At 34.7% G+C, this 17,586-nt stretch overlaps 1 protein-coding gene across 4 annotated transcripts in view; it reads left to right on the forward strand.

The window, feature by feature from the left end:
- Window positions 1–17,586, forward strand: part of LOC110382001 (allatostatin-A receptor) — a 156,024-nt gene that overhangs the window by 85,761 nt on the left and 52,677 nt on the right. For all 4 annotated transcript variants that reach the window (XM_064039737.1, XM_049843744.2, XM_064039726.1 and 1 more), the window contains one exon: window positions 8,308–8,411. The gene's annotated coding sequence lies outside the window, so the exon portion shown is untranslated. The remainder of the gene's footprint in view (window positions 1–8,307; window positions 8,412–17,586) is intronic.

A 17,586-nucleotide genomic window follows, 5' to 3' on the forward strand; every position in this document is an offset into this window, starting at 1 on the left:
TCTGTAGAATGCATAGTAAATAGCTGACATTTTCTGTGTCGTGTTTCATGACGCGCGGCCATCTTTTTTCTTGCACTTTCCCGCGCTCTCGCAAACGCCAAGGCGTCCTCATTCAGCCTTCGATAAAAGTAAAGCGCTGTTTACGTCTTACTGGTTTCGAATACTGATAAGTTAATATTGTGGTATTATTTTTAGGTCTGGAAAGATTTTATTGAGTGACAAATGTTTTTGTTATTGCGCGTTTACAGCTTTATCATTTTCATCGACAGGTTCAGACATTTGAATGTTCGAAAGGTTACGACCGCTAAACTTTTTGTCGTCATGAAATATTTTTAGGATAAACCATATTAATGGGTGACAAAGGTGCCAGAGTGGTTTGTTCACATTACATGTAGGTACGTATAAGTGCTTGGAACTTAGTTGCGGGCCGCCGTTGAATTTCGCGAAAACTGTGCCCAAAGCCAGTACTCAAAACTTGCTTGAATACGTCCTGGTATCTGGTTTGAAGTTTATAGTTCCTATAGAAACGTGACGTGTTGAAGCAAGTCCTTAGCCAGATCTGTGAAGCACCCTTTATCTTGCGGTACGGTGTAGTTGTAATGCTAGTTAAAGTTTGTGTAGTATGGTGTCTGTGCGATGAAGAAGCTACTATGTACTTTATTCGCTACGACGATTTCATTCAATTATACCTACAAAAAAGGTATATTAGTCTCTAGTCTCTAGAGTCTCTCGAGTCTCTATTTAAAGTTCTGATACATATGTATAGTTGCAGTTCCAAAAAGTGAGGTTTCAAAGTACGTTTCTTCTTATTTCAATGCAACTTTTTAATTGGCTTTTATTGTACTTGTATATGAACGGAAACGTATGCATTTAAAGACAGAGGTTGTCAGGCAAAACTTATAAAAACTCTCAAAATATCCTCTACAAATTCACGATCCAGGTAAAGCTAAAAATCTTTTTACTTACAGTATAGAAGGACTTCTATAGATCTTACGCGTGGTCTACAATAAAAGGTAAGTAACAGGTGGTACCTTAATCCACAAAAGACTTAAGTGCTCAAAGGGGTCTCTGAGTGATGGACCTTAAAATACAGTCAAAGCCAGGCCAAATCTCATCTTGTAAAGAAAGAAATAAAGCAAAGGCAGGTAAAAGCGCCTTTTTAAGATACAGGATTTTTTATAAGGTTAAAAGTTAAGAAAACTCTATCCTCGATACATGTGCTATTTAGCAGGTACTTAAAGATGTTTTCAAAATGGTCTAGCAGTTCTTGAAACTAGCATATTGTTCAAGCAAACAAACTCTCCAGCATTTTTATATTGGTATGGATTTCATCATCATCATCATCATCAGCCTATCGCAGTCCACTGCTGGACATAGACCTCTCCAAGTGCACGCCACTGAGATCGATTTTCGGTATGAATTTAAGTGAAATGAAATAAGATGACAGGGATTTCTCACTCTTACAAGCACTTCATTACCTACTTATAATTAGACAGATGAAAATTAGATCTTACAAAATTACCCATCTCATAATTAGACGTCACCTTTACGTCGTCAACGATATAACTACCCATATAATATGTATAAATAAAGTAAGGTACATACCCATTATAACTTGGTCTTTCCGCTTCAATTACTCCACGTGGGCAGAAAAGGTCACCCCGTAATAAAAAACAAACTTATATAGATATCTCATGAACTTTTGTATAGAAAATAAAGAATGTCACATGCTGGGACGCGGGAGATTTTTTTTTCTATAAACTCTAGTATGTTATAGGCCTTTGAAAGGTTACAGGTAAAGAATTTTTACACGTGCCTGAAATTGCTGTAGGTTGAAACGGTGTTAGAATAACTTCTGAGATTCTGGTAGGCTGAAAATGTAGGGATTCTAGAAAAAATAACTGAGCGTTTTGCTTTCCAACGGGGTCAGGTCTACCTCATCCAGATTGGAGCCGGAAAACTCTTCTAAACGGAGACCATTGCCACGATGATATTCGTATTACACATTCCTATTGAAAAACATGACACTATACAATTATGTATTATGAAAAACATGACATATTTAATTAGTAGTAGACTACTGACACTACAGACTGAACTTTCGGCCGGTAGTAGACCCGGCGTTGATAGGCTGACGGTTTATTTTAAAGCCAATCATAAATTATGTAAATATTTTAGTCTGTCTGATACCGGGCGGATACCTGAACGAATAGCTGTCTAAAAGTTTCCAGTGTTTGGAGCTTTATAAAGTTTTTTTAAAACGCAACTATCTTCATAAAATACTAGCTGGTGCCCGCGACTTCGTCTGCGCAGGTTTAGTATTTCGAACAATATGTTTACAAATTGTAGCCTATGTGTTATTCTGATGTATAAGCTATATTATTGTAAAGTTTCATTAAAATCCATTCAGTAGTTTTTGCGTGAAAGAGTAACAAACATCCATACATCCATACATACAAACTTTCGCGTTTATAATATTAGTAGGATAGGTAAGTTAAAACTCCCAAAAAGCTAAACAAAACCTATAACCTATTCGCAATAACAATGCTAGTTTGAATATTCGTCAGAAGTTCCGGTACACGCCGGATGTGCGCCCGGGTAGGCTCTTTATTCCCTCAATTTTTGGGAGAACCGGATATCCGGCAAACCACTAATCTAATATCCTTTATAAGAGTTTCTGTATGAAGTATTTTAGGAAACAGGTTTTCGCTGAAATGGGATGCGAATTATACCCATTAGATAAGATAAACATTGTATGTCACCGGAAAATAACAAGACTCGTAAGTTGATCAATTTTCTAGGTAGTTGATCAATCCTCGGGTATTTTCCGATAAACGGCAGTTGAATGTAGGTACGTACCTTATGTATTTAATTATCGGTTTGTGGTCACCACAGCAAATCTTTTTCTTCCATATTCCTCTGTCAAGTAAAAGGGCACCGAATGTTTTGTGTAGTTGACAGCAGTTCATTTTCAAGGCAAAGTTTCATTTTTTGTACTGACTGACAGACTCGTCAACTTCACCAAAACGGTCAGATCATAACATTATTTCGAGCCATATCATGTTTACACAATCCATCCATCGTTTCTCCGATCGCCTTTCTCCGTCCACGTTCATGCTCAAGGTACAAAGTTTTGTTTTCTTAAAGGAAATTTTCCTATTTTCTTGTAGGTACTGTTAATATTGTTCCAGACGATTCAATTACCGAGCTTAAAAGAAAGTATTGGCTTTTTATGGACTTGTTAAGCACTGGACAGGAAGGCATAATATAACAGCTTGACACGCTTTTAATTTTTTTTGACTTAAGCTATTTTTAGGGTTCCGTACCCAATGGGTAAAACGGGACCCTATTGTTCTCGCTCCTATGTCCATCTGATATTGAAAACTGGAATAAAATAAATATTTTGGGGGCTCCCATACAATAAACGTGACGTTTTTGCTCTGGTACGGAATCCTTCGTGAGCGAGTCCGACTCGCACTTGGCCGGTTTTTTTTTTAACAATTTTTCCTCAATAATCTTATTTTTTTTGGAGAAATGGCAATTCGAAGCACTCAAAGATTAAGAATGTAATCTATTATTTTTTCCTTATAAGGCAAAGAGTTCGCTTGATTTAAAAATAAAGTTACCGCTTATCGTACGGATAAAATAATTTTTAAGAGAAAAAAATGTTCTTTAATTTTTTTCTGTTCCGAGTCCCGTGTTTTTGTAATCCTTGGTTTTTCTTTATGAAAATAAATGTTGAGAAGCAGTGTTTTTTTTTTTTATAAAAATGAAATGGGCTTTACAATCTGTAATTCATGTTTGGTGGGTGAATGTTAGGAAAAAATGATTAATGCGATCTTCCTAATAGGTTTTTCTTTTCCTTTGAGTTGGCAATCTTCGTGAGAATTTATGATTTTCTACTGCTGGTCCCTTTTTCGTTTCGAAATAAGTCTTATCGATAATCGCATACGGTATTATGGAATCGATTTTGCGCTGAAAATTTTATGTTTTCATCGAAATTACATGAATATTTTAATTTAAATAAAATAACTTAAATAATGTATGTTTCTTATTGCATTTTATGACTTCGATTCTTTTGATGGCGTTGTGTTCGAAGAACATTAATAATTTTGAAGATAATGCGGTATATTTTTTCTATAACAGATATGCATGGATTGATATGAGTGATGGAATCCATAGATGATTCAGTAGTATAAACTGTATAGTTGACAATATCATTTATCAAAACTCCGATTGTAATCAAAATCGACTTAACTTCAAACTGTCACAAACAACAGAACTAAACCATATTTTCAATACTTCTCGTTTCAAATACCAATTATTTAACGACAAAGCGACATCCGATTCAATTGATTAAAACGTCAAACAACTAATAAGGGGACTTCAGGGTAAATTAACTTCTATTGTCTAGAAGATAAGGATGAAATTTGAATAGAGGCCGGCTTCGCCCTCTTTCGTCTAATAGACGTTGAATTGATTGATGGCTCGTAATTGAGTGATGTTAATTGATGCTATGTGTAGAAATTGTATTAAAATTGTTCGTCATGGGCCTGTCGATATCCTTTATGAATATCTGCTAGACTTGATCGGACAGAATATCTAAAAGAAAACAGCAATTGAGTATTAGTCCAATACAACTGGGCGGCCATTGCATGTTTAAAAAAATGTGTTCTTATCGAGCGCAATTTTGAAGCGTATTTAATTTCCCACAGTGCTTGACTATTAATTGATGTATTCCAATATAATATTTTCTTTGTATACATGAGTTTTATTTTTTATAGAATATATTTCAAGCTCAAAAAAAACTTTGACATAATATCTGCATACATCCTGGTCTTAATAAAATGTCCCATTGTCTTAACCTACATTTGTAGTTAAAGCAAGACAAATCGCGACCCATTCGACAGTAATTTCAGTCGCTCCAAGTTATTTATCAATTTATCTTCATGATTATAAGCCCCTATTGATTAATTACTCCAATTAAGGAAAGCGGGTTGCAAAACGAGCTTATTCAAATGACAACAGTATGGACCTACTTACTTACTTTCCTATTATTTCTATAGACTACATATAGACAAGTATTATTTATTTCGCGTCCCGTGGGAACTACTGTCCGTACCGGGATAAAATATAACCTATGTTACTTAGGAAGGGAGCGTAGCTTTCCAATCATCATCATCATCTCAGCCATAGGACGTCCGCTGCTGAACATAGGCCTTTCCCTTAGATCTCCACAGATACCTGTTGGAAGCGACCTGCATCCAGCGTCTTCCGGCAACCTTTATAATATAATAGCTTTCCAATACTGAAAGTATTTTTGAAATCGTTTCAGCAGTTTTGAAGTCCTTTAGTCAGTCACAAAAGGCTAGGCAGATGATGATAATTCATGTTAATTTGACGATAAAGGTGATTGTCAGCAATCCGAAATATTACAGCAATTTGGACTATACTGATTAAAATTGCCACGCATATAGTTCAATATAGTTCATGAACGAATGGAATATATTAATATGCACTATGATTGAATTTCATCGGGACGCGTAGGTCGCGGTGACCATAAATTTGATTAATACGGGACCGGGTACGGGTGTACGTCATTGTTTTTATTTTTAGCATTCAATGGCTAAATATAATAACAAATAGGTTTCGTCAGTGGGTTTGCCGTGTTCCGTGGGTTCTACTCCCACATTGTATGAAGATCCGGATAAAAAGTAGGGATTGCCTACCCCCATAAATAGCTATGCCGCATACCGGTGAAATCTCGTCGAAACAATGAAATATTTTTTCAAATATACCCATTAATTCTTGATATAAGCGCGTTCTAACAAACTAACGTATATTACTTATTGTACGTATATTACGTATATGAACGTTTTATGACATATTTTAGAGAAAGAAAATGAATTGATGAGGCCCATTACAGCTTGTCAACTACTACCGTGAATCTTTCCTAACTATGTAGAAGTCAGCTTCCAATCTAACCGGTTGCATCAGAGTACCCGTTCTTTACATAGCGCGAGTGTCTATCTGACTTCCTCAGCAAAGTTACGTATGCAATCATTTAACCCAACTGCCACTGTAAAAAGCCACGAGTCATCAATACGTTGTAACTTTAGTAACCGACCCATTTAACAGTAGAACACTATAGATAACAAGATATACTCGGTCTGCTACTGGCTCGATACACTGATATGATTGACGCCTTTATTGCCACGTGACTGTTTGTGTGTGTGTGTATGTCTGAAATAGCCATGCTTTCATATTGATGAATGAATGTTAGTTTAAAGAAGACAATTATAAAATTTGTCTATGCTAGATGTGTTTTTCTTGCAGTATTCTTCAGGCTTATTATGCATTAGTTTTATTACCCTTTCTATGTATGTATACTTACTTATTGCTAATACTCGAAATGTAAATGAGGATTTTACTGAATAACCTATCTTATCCATTTCACTGTCCACGAATCAGACATGGTTGAACAATCGGTGTTTTTTATTACATAGATATGACTCATGCATGGGACAAGGAAATTATTAATCACAGATTTCAAATCTTTAACTTTTTTCTGGCATACACATTACGCATTCAAAATATCAAAAATATATATAAACATCAATACCCCAAAAATATATAATTTTCTCAGTCACAATCAAGACAAAGGCTCCACAGAGTTATGAACACAAAGCGAATAGAATTGTCTGTCAAATAATCGAATCAATAGCCACTACAGTACTCGAGAGATTCTATCTTGTCGGAGATTTGGGTTGAGATTGAATAGCTGACTTCTATAAACAAGTTTTCAGTAAAATACTGTCTGTCTGTTTTTGGCTGGGATTTTCGATAAAATAGATATAATGGATGCTGTAGGTATTGGCGGCAATAGTAACTAATACATATATTGAAACAAGTTTACATACCAACCGTATACGCAATAATTCTTCGTGTAACATGAAAAAAATACCATAATGCATACAACAGTTGTCACAATCAACAAAGTTATTTGTGGTCAAACATACAAAAATAAACTTCGATTTGAGAACCTCCTCCAATGCTAGAAGTTAGTTAAAAAGGATGTACAAACATACATACATCGTTTGCAACTTTCATCTTACCAAATTCCATTATCTTCATGCCTTTTTGACTGACTTGAGAAAGCGTGGAGACCTATACCTATAGTACCACTTTCATCTTATCAAATTCCTATGTCTTTGTAGTGCATTTTGGACTAACTTGAGAGCAAGCGTGAAGAGATAGTCATTTTGCCAGAGCCACAGGCTCACATTGACACATTTGACTACACCTAAACACATACTATAAGGATAACTACATGAACCAATCAACACGTGTTTCTCCTATCATATGTATAAACAATAACTTGATCACATTTGGATATGATTACAAACGCACGACGCCAATCATTCGCTCGATGGACTCCAATGTTTTGACTACCCACAAACAAATGACTATCAAATGCATATCATTATTATATGAACATTGTTATTTGGAGTTTGGAAGTGAACCGAATATTATTATTATGAATTTGATGAAAGTAAGGCCCGGATGCCACCAAAGCAGAATGGAATGAAATAGTTTTTAAACAACTAATATAATTTTATCCCTTTTTTATGGGAAATCAAAGCATATCATTTATTTCATTTAGACCTTTACCAAGCCCTTATAAAAGTCAAAAATTATAAATAAGGTTGATTGAAGTTGCCCATTCCAAAAGTAGCTTCCTATGGAGAAGAACGGGCAAGAAACTCCAGGGCTTTTACTGACTTTTTAAAACATTACTACAAGGACTAGGAGACTAGGACTAGGAGACAATATGAGAAAATTAAAATACAAACTAATTTTACGAAGACCACCAAGATCACCAAATGACCCCTAACTCTGTGGGTGCAGCGTGAGGGAGTGTCAGACTTACTGACTAAAACCCACCATGTTCCTTCTTAAGCCCTTTATGAACCAGGGCCGCGGTAACTCTTTCGAACAATCCTGCAGCCCCGGCAAGACTCCCAGTGTTCAGGGAGAGACATTCTAACGGGTGTTCAAAACTTTTACGTTTCGCTCCATTTTAGTGGAGTCGAAACCTTACACTGAATTTAGATAGTTTGGTAGAATAATATGTGGAAAGTTAAATTCGGGATGTTATTAGTTGATTTCTAGGAAATGATTGAAAATATCTGTTACGTAAAGTTAGTTTCAACATGATTGCAATGGTTATTTTGTACCTAGGGAATTAATTATGAAATATATAAATGCGTCAAAAAATTACTTATGAGATTTATTTCTTTGTTACAGTTGAAATCATCACATCAGTACCTACCAGTCGTGGACATCTCATCATCACATGTGGAATCTAACCATTCTGGTCATCCACTTTGAAAAGTGGCATATTTAGACAAGTAAGTCTTAAAATTCTTTTTTTCGTGTGATCATAAACGTTAATATGTACATCTCATATTTAATAGTATCTACTGTACTTATACACCCATCGAACATTCAGATGATTAATTTTGATGTGTTACTCTTACCACCACAGCTTGAACAAAATCTTTCATCTAAACCGCATCAAAATTGGTTTATCCGTTGAAGGGCTACAGTGTCGCAGTCAGACATAGCGATGAAACTCATAGCACCCCTCTTTTTACGTAGAAGGTGAAAAATAAAATCATCACTATTTTTATACAGCTTTCTAAAATTGCCACAATTTTTCAAAACTTTAATTTGTAGTTACAAATAATCCACTTAAATGTTCATACTTAATTTGAAGTTTCGTCACTTAAGCTAGATATTATTCGAACACCTACGTTCACTGAATTTATAATTTTCTCTCAGTTAAGTTATTATGTGACAGTTCACTTGAAGACTGACATTCAGACGTGGGAGGGTGAAACAGAATTTTGAATTTTGGGACATCTAGTTTCCATTCACCTTTATGTAACTTTTGACAGTGGGTTGAGGCCAAAATCAAAAAAAGTTGACTTTGAGTGTTGAAATAAAAAAAAAAATTACAAATTCAAAACACAAATAATTACTATAATTTCGATTGAAGATAAGGTTCACCGCTATTATAAGATCTAGCACGCACCATTATTATATTTCTAAGACACGATTTTTAAACAGCACTGTAAAAGAGCCCTGTTAATTTTTATAGTAGTCCGTTTACTTAATTCTACTTTAACTTACTATCCACACATTGCGTTTCTTCAGTCTTCTTCAAATCGCTGCAAGAAATGGTAGGATTTAAGAGGCCTTGTACCTTTACCTATGTGTTTGATTCATTTGGCAAGATTGACAAGACACTAATTAATCAGACCGATTAGCAGTGCTTTTACACTAGTGTATTTTCCGGTGTTTTTCTACACGCGACACATTCTAAAAAATAATCTACCAATACTTGACAATAAATATTGCAAATGTTGCGGACCGTAAAATCCACTAGTCTGAAAGCAAAGCTTAAAGTTCATTGACTAGGGCCGTTGACATTTGGAAAAACATTATTTTATATAAGAATATTATCGACTAGGTATCAGAGGTATTAATAACAATATCTCTTTAAATGTCAATAAGTACTCTGCTTCGTCGCGTCAAGCCTGATTAATTTTGTAGCGAGATATTTAGAAGTTTATTCTAGTGTAAATATATTTTTTCTATATTGAAAAGGTATACAAAATAATTACATGCCCTTGTTTGAAATTTTAGATATTTTTCAATGATATCTTTTTATACTTTAAAAACCTTCGTGGTGAAGTCGTTAAATCACCTGCTTTTTAAACGCGACTTTGCGGGTTCAATTCCAGGTTCTACCACTTTTCTTAGTTATTATACTTTCGAAAAATACCTTTGATGTAAATTATTGACTAATGGCGTATATCATACATTATGGTAGGTTAAGACTGCCTAGTTTATGTGAAAATGCCTTTACTTTATGACTTATACATATTTACCCTTGTACTGCATAATGATGGAAAACTTAAGATATTTTTACTGCATAGTGCATTTTTATGACGTTTTCACTCAGATATATTAATCTTGACGCGATGTGGTGGTAAGATGAAATGCGTGTTTCTAACTTTACTGTAAATGCGTTATGCATTTTAATATGCGGTTGCAAAAGGTATAAAACGATATATTTATTCTCAATTTTCAAGGATGGCTACTTTCGAACTTCTGCTTTTCATAGTGAAGAACTTAACTAAGTTTTTACAAAACAAAATATTTTATTAACGTCTACAATCAGTTCTGCTCTCGTAAAATATCTACAGGTTCACCAAAAACATAAAATTAGAAACTATTTATAAAGGATTCTGTAAATAGCCGCCCCACATTCCGCCCCAAATAATTTTGGACGCCCTAAAATAAAAAATTAAACTTTTCACATTATACAACAACTATTAATCAATGGAATTCCTCTGAGCACTATCAAGTACAGCAAAAGATAAACAAGTTGATAAAATATCAATTACACGATATGGTGCGCTTATTGAAATTGCAATCTACTTGATAACGCCCTGTTTTCTATTTAGTTACCGGGTGTATTCTCACTGCAAGTAAAGTTCGTAACAGGCATCATAGTTTGGAAAAGACTTGAAAACGGATCAACTGAATTTGATGAAATGTATCTGAGAACCGTCGTAGGTTAACCAGTTTTCAACCATAAAAAACACATCTCAATCGATTCATCCATTTAAGAGCTACAGTGACACAGACACACTCACGTAGTGATCAAACCTATACTACCCTTATTTCGATAGGCGTAGAGACGGATCTTGTCGAGACTAATTAAGTGAAAATAGTGTTTTATCCGAAAATTAAGTACCTAATATATGTAAATTGCGGTAGAAAAATACAAATAACATAGACGTGTTGGACAAAAGAATATTATAATGAAATATTCCGCCATTTTGGCATCAAATACACATGAAAACTGAATAAATTCCCACACTATCACACATCTAGCCATAAAAAGTAGAACATAGGGGACCTAAAACTGCCCAAAAGGCCATGAATACTGAAAATATATTGTTAGTAGAAGAAAAAGCTGAAATATATGAGTGTTCCAACCATTATTACCGACTATAAAATGTGAATATGATATTATCATAATGAAGGCATAGAGATATTAATCACACAGTTTAAAAATATGTCAGTGGGGCTAACATTGGATGGTGTATTTTGCCCTTCAAGTTTTTCAGTGGAAATGGGAAGAAAAATTCAAAAATGTATATAACTAGTGTAAAGAGATATAAAGTACATAAAATGTAGTTAAAGCAATACCACACCAGTACATGTTGGTGAGCTATGGTTGTGTGTGTACAAGCGGAATGCGCACACAAACATACTTTACCTGCTTTCGTGAGAAACATCTACACTCGACCAAGTTCAATATATTTATTACTGTACCGGTGTCTAGACGTAAGACAAGTTTCAAGCAGAAGTAACTACATGAAATTTATAGTATTGCCTAGGTAGAAATAATGGTAATGTTTATCCAAAGACGATAAAAAGGATTTATTTTTATTGTGTTTATCGAATGGTTACAAGTCTATATACATATAGAAAAGAAAGTCGTGTAAGTTACACTACTTATAACTCAAGAATCGCTGAAACTTTTAAGCCGAAAATTATAGGGGAGGTGTATGTAGGCCCGGGAAAAGTTTTGGTCACCATCCGACTGCGGAAAGCATTTTTTTTAAATAATTTAGTACATAAATATTATTTAAAAAAGCATTTACCTATCTCGGGACGCGGGTGAAACCGCAGATGGAAGCTAGTCAGTGCTAAAAATGCGGCACTAATTTTATTTCGATGTTTTGTTATTCAAACCATATTTTTTGACGTTTCAATAAAACATTTTTTACAATACCAATTAATATTCATATGGCTAAACCACGATAAACGGATTATATTGTTGCCGTTAACGGATTAATTGAGATATTCCCAAAATAGACTAAAACAGGTCAGCTAATGTTTTTAGTCTGTGGTACCTATAGTTGAAATATTTACGACTGTCACTGGTGTGCTTTTAGCCTTATAGGTCCTAAATCTAGGAGGGCAATAAATATTTTTTGTACCTTACCTGAAATGTTCGATAGGTTTATTAGGCCCTTTTATTAGGGTCAGTAACTATCAAGATTAATATGAACTTTGAAATATTTATAGCAGCGATTCCAATTTGAAATATGTTGAAATAATCAGGCTTCTAAACCATCATTAACTGAATTGATTTCGATTACAGTGACTCATGCATATAATTTTATTTTCTAGACTACTTAGGCCAGACCAAATAGATATGCACCTGTACTCAGGTAATACTTCAGGTAAGCAATTTCCACTCAATCTAGACGCTTCAGGGATAAAGCCTAAAGGCCAGATTCCACCGGTGTGCGGCACTGTAACGCACACAAATCGCACACTATGCGCAAACATAATGCTAGTAATCATATTGTTTACTTTTGTATGTTTGTTTCTATATTAAATACCATTTATTCCAGTTATTTGCTGTTCCTATGTATTAAATTAAAAAAAAATAGTTGTAGACTCTCGCCGACTATCGCACAACGAAAGACGCTACGCGATCTTTTGCTCGCAACGAATGTGGGGGTGGGTACAATTTGATGGCATGTCACCTTTAGGCTTGTTCCACACTAATAGTTCAACAAGGTTTTGCGCTTGAGATAGACATCTTAAATTCAGACTCCAATGTTTCAGTGGTTGTCGTTTAAACTGAGGTTAGACACTAACTTGTAGACTACTAGACGATTGAATGACGATTTCAACATGTTAAACGCAGTTTAGAAATGTTAAAGTTAGGTAATCAGTTTTAGTTTTGGAATTGTGAATAACAAATATGATTCGTTACGAACAAATGGCACTGTATACAGATTTAGTTACTTGTGACTTTATTATAGTCAAAACTAGTGAGTCCCGCCCCTGCTTCGCACGGGGTGACAGTATTTCCCCGCTATTTAATGTATGTTATTGTACATATAAACCTTCCTCCTTTAATCACTCTATGTATTGAAAACAACCGCATCAAAATCCGTTGAGTAATTTTGAAGATTTAAGCGTACAAAGGGACATATGACATAGGGACAGAAAAAGTGACTTTGTTTTATACTATGTAGTGATGATGAAGAATTAACTGCAGCTTTCGTCAAATTACTGTCAATACCTAGTGTTTTGTTTATAATTTTTGTTTGACCCTTGCGCAGTCACTAGTAGACAAACTCACAGCAAAGTTACTTATTGAAAGCTGTTTACTAGCTTAAATAAGCATTTCATATAGGTAAATTAAAATTAAGCTTGTAAAATCAGTTTGCAAATCACATTACAGCTGTCATATGTGATAATCATGACAGACATACGGAAATTTTGACCACACGTAGAATACAAATGCTATTATTTTAATGAAAACCGCTGTCTGTCAATTTTTGTAAAATCCAAAACATACAATACAATACTAGATCCAGAGATATCCACAATGTCACACGCTTTACTTCTTTTGTTTAGATAAATGGTCACATCCACAACACAACCTTGATCAATGAATCTATGCGACTGCTAAGTGCTAATCGTAATTATACTGTCACGTGAAAGAATGCGCCTACGGGATAAGTAGTATTTTGACGATTCTAAATTACCCACGCAGACGAAGTTGCGGGCAACAGCTAGTACAATATTAAGTAGCATTTAGCGTTGACATAATTGATTGGATAGATTTATTTTACACGTGTTGTATGAAATTAATTTTGATAATTAGTAGTTGAGGTTTTACACGAAATCAGAAATCATTATAATCCTGTGGATGTAACGTGTGATAATTGAGTACTGTCATTATTTTGTTCCTGGAACATGAATTTACTAGCATCCACCAGTGGTTTCATTACTACACACAAAATAACCAACCTTAACTTTTCTTATTAAATGGGCTATCTAAAACTGAAGTATTTTTAGGTAATTCCTGAGATTACCTATCGTGTTCAAGTAAATAAAGATCATCTAATAGACTGCACCAAAAGTCTGTCCTAACCCTAGTCTGTTGGCTAGCACCATTTACATGTAAGAGCATTTAAGTATATAAGGCTCTTACCCAAACATACTCCGAGTCTCCTAAAATCGATCAAGCATATATACCACATATCGATTTTCATTATACCCAGAAAGTTCATAAAATCTACCAAATACCTAAAGCTTATTATACAACATCTGCGTGCTTAGATACTGTAACCAACTGGATACACCGTCTCCGTACCTTCATTCTACTAATGGCAACGACAGCGCCTCACAAATACTCATCAATTTAGTCTCGTGCGTGCGTAACAAGGTGATGGATTTGTGAGTGAGCTATCACTATTTTTTTAAAGTTTATTGAAAATAAATAACTTCATATTAAAACTAGCTGTTTGCCCGCGGTTATACCCGCGTACCGGGACGGAAGTTATACCCGATAAAATATAAGCTATGTTGCTCAGCATTGTGCTCAGGGCCTTTCCAGTTGGTTGTATACTCTAAGTAGCTTCGTTAGTATTCGCCTGAAGTCGACACATCTCCCCTCCTTTATTTATGTGCATACTGAAGGCTACCCTTCATAAGTTCAGCTAAGTTACGTTACTTACTAACTTAGTACATGTGAAGTTAAGACTGAGTGATCAAATTTTCATAACTTGGTAGCGTGCTGACAACATTTTTAATGAAATGTCGTGTAGTTGGTTACTTTGATAAGTTGGCACTAACAACTGTCTTAGTGAATTATTTTCTTGTGTAAATTATGTTCTTATTTCTAATTTTTTTTAAATCAATGAATGCAACATTTTTACATTTGTGTTTTTCCTGCAGTATCACAATTTCATCATCTTCTGTCTATCATTTTCCTAAGTAAGACTGGTTGTCACACTTTCTGATTTTAGCTACCAAAGATTTACGAACTTACTTGTTTTAAATATCACAATATAACACCAAGTCCCATTGATTATTTTGATACCAAAATTAATAAAGGCCATATAATTACTAATTAAACAGCAAAATAATTGACAAGATGTATATCATGCAGTAACGATGTTAATTTGGCAATCAAGTCCGATATTGATACGTTTTTATCTCATTAACCGAGGAAAAGCCGCGGTAATCAGCATGTATGCAAAAAGCAATTAAAATGTTTCACACTTGTTTCGAAATTTTAATCAGTGAAATCAGTGATCATCATTTTGGTTTTATTTGTCAGACTTTACGGCTCCTGACTACATATAATATCTGCATATGATGCACAATAATTTTCGTGCCTTCCGAAACATGCAGGAACTCGTCATGATGCATGATACTGAGGAACTCCATAGATGATTTAGGGGTCTTTAGGGTCCAGTCTGGTTTGTGTACCTCTCGTACCTTAGAGGGTTTGTTAAGAAATGTAATTCCTGTACAACAAATGCTAACACACGGCTAGTTTGTAGTATTGTGAGAAAAGTTGTCTGTAATTGAAAACTGATGTATCAAATCAAGAAACATACTTAAAGACGTGAATGCTTATTACTCTTTTATGCAAAAAATACAGAACGGATTATGATGAAACTTAGCAGTAAATGCTTTTTATACACAGATAGCTACATCAGAATCACATTAGGCTACTTTTTATCTGGATATGGGCGCGGCTGAAACCATGCGTTTTTTTTCGTGTTGGGTGCCTATATTTTTGGGTAGTTCATAAAGACAGTTATGTATTTCTCACATTTCAATGGCATTAAGTGCACGTTACCGGTATGGGTAGTAGTTCTCACAAGAAGCGGGTGTAACCGCGTGAAAATCTAGTATAATATTAAAGCCAACTGCATTTGACAATAGCATATATGTAAATATTGTACTGACTCGCACGTGGCACCTATGTGCACCAATCTATAGCATCGATAGACCACAGCACTATTATTTATGTGGGTGTCTGTACTCACGTTTCTGGGGAACGTGGTTAATAAACATACATACATAGATATGTATGTATGTGTTATGTTCCGTGCTGTGAACTGAACACACATGTAAAGTTGAGTGAAGTAACGATATATTTACATGGTGAGTCTTGAATCATCTTCTGCCTAGAATTTTTCCAACTATGTTGGGAACTATATTGAGAATCTGTTGAGTTCTTTTTTCGAAAAAAAAAAATGTCTATAAAATCATATAAGATTAATAAACATGTAGGTTACAGCAAGTCTAAAATTACTAAGTGGTAACCAAGTTACGATACAGGAACTATTCCGTAATTTGCTCAGAATATCCGAATAGCAACTATCCATCTTAACTATGGATGCATCACAACTTTGAGACAGTTGGTATAGTTGACAACATACGGACCTTCCAAGGGATAGTTAAGAAGTTTATCAATTAGGGCAGTCGTGACCGTGTCAACTTTGTTAATGTGGATAAGATTAATTATAATGATTAGGAAGGGGACGGTAGGAGGAGGGATAGTTAGTTCAAACGTGACAGGTATCCTGTTACGATAATTAGGGATGGTCATGGGATGAAAGATGATAATAATTGAAGTGTGGTTAGTGATGTTCCTACATAATTGGTTGGTGTTTACGGAACAATTTATAACACAGAACATGCAGTTTAATGATCATCAAACTTTTCAATAAAATGTCTTTTATATTGATGTAAACTCAGACAGAAAATTATTAGTTGTATGTTCAGGAACACACAAAAGTAGTGAAGATTAACCATTAATTGAGTATGACTGAGTAAAGGTAAATAAAGAAAGACATCTTGAGGAAACGTGGACTTTAAAGTCTGAAATTGCCATTCGACTTTGAGCTGTCGTGGTGATCAATGCTCATTCCTTCTTTGTATGAGAAGAGGCGAAACAGTAGATTAACAGAAAAGTTGATAATAACCATTGATTGTGTAACTCAAATTTCTCCGAAATTCATCTGAAAATGAAGCATAAATTTTTAAGCGGATATAACTGGTAGCTTTAATTGATTTCATTTAAGTGCTTTTACATGCAATGCGTTAATGCTACGCTACCGAGAATATACTTTACCATGTAAGCCATGATCATCACCGTATTACGAATCGGAATAATTTATTTCGCAAAAGTACTTTAATTTTTTCCTTTAATAAAAATAAATTTACCACATAAAAAATCGCTGGAAATATTAATTTTAACAAAAAGGAGGGCAATAAAAATTTTAATAACGATATAGCACTTGTGAAGAGGAAGGTAGATGAAAAAATACGTTTTCCTACAAACAATCTTGACTGGTGAATGATGGATCTATGCAATATTCGCGGGAACTGGGTCATGGAGATTTTAGCTTTGCGTCACAATTTCTTCGTTGCATCATCAGCAGATACTCGAGCGGTTAACATAGATCAGATTGAAGATGTCTTGAAGAAAGATATTGCTATATTTGATACTAGCTTCCGCTCGCGGCTTCACCCGCGTAGAGTTTGGTTATATCGCATTTCCAAGAGAATTCTTCAAAAAGTCCGGGATAAAAACTATCCTATGTTCTTCCTCAAGGTCAACTCTATCTCTGTACCAATTTTATTAAAATCAGTTAAGTGGTTTAGACGTGAAAGCGT

This window comes from Helicoverpa armigera, chromosome 2, assembly GCF_030705265.1.
Source record: "Helicoverpa armigera isolate CAAS_96S chromosome 2, ASM3070526v1, whole genome shotgun sequence".
Classification (NCBI taxonomy): domain Eukaryota; kingdom Metazoa; phylum Arthropoda; class Insecta; order Lepidoptera; family Noctuidae; genus Helicoverpa; species Helicoverpa armigera.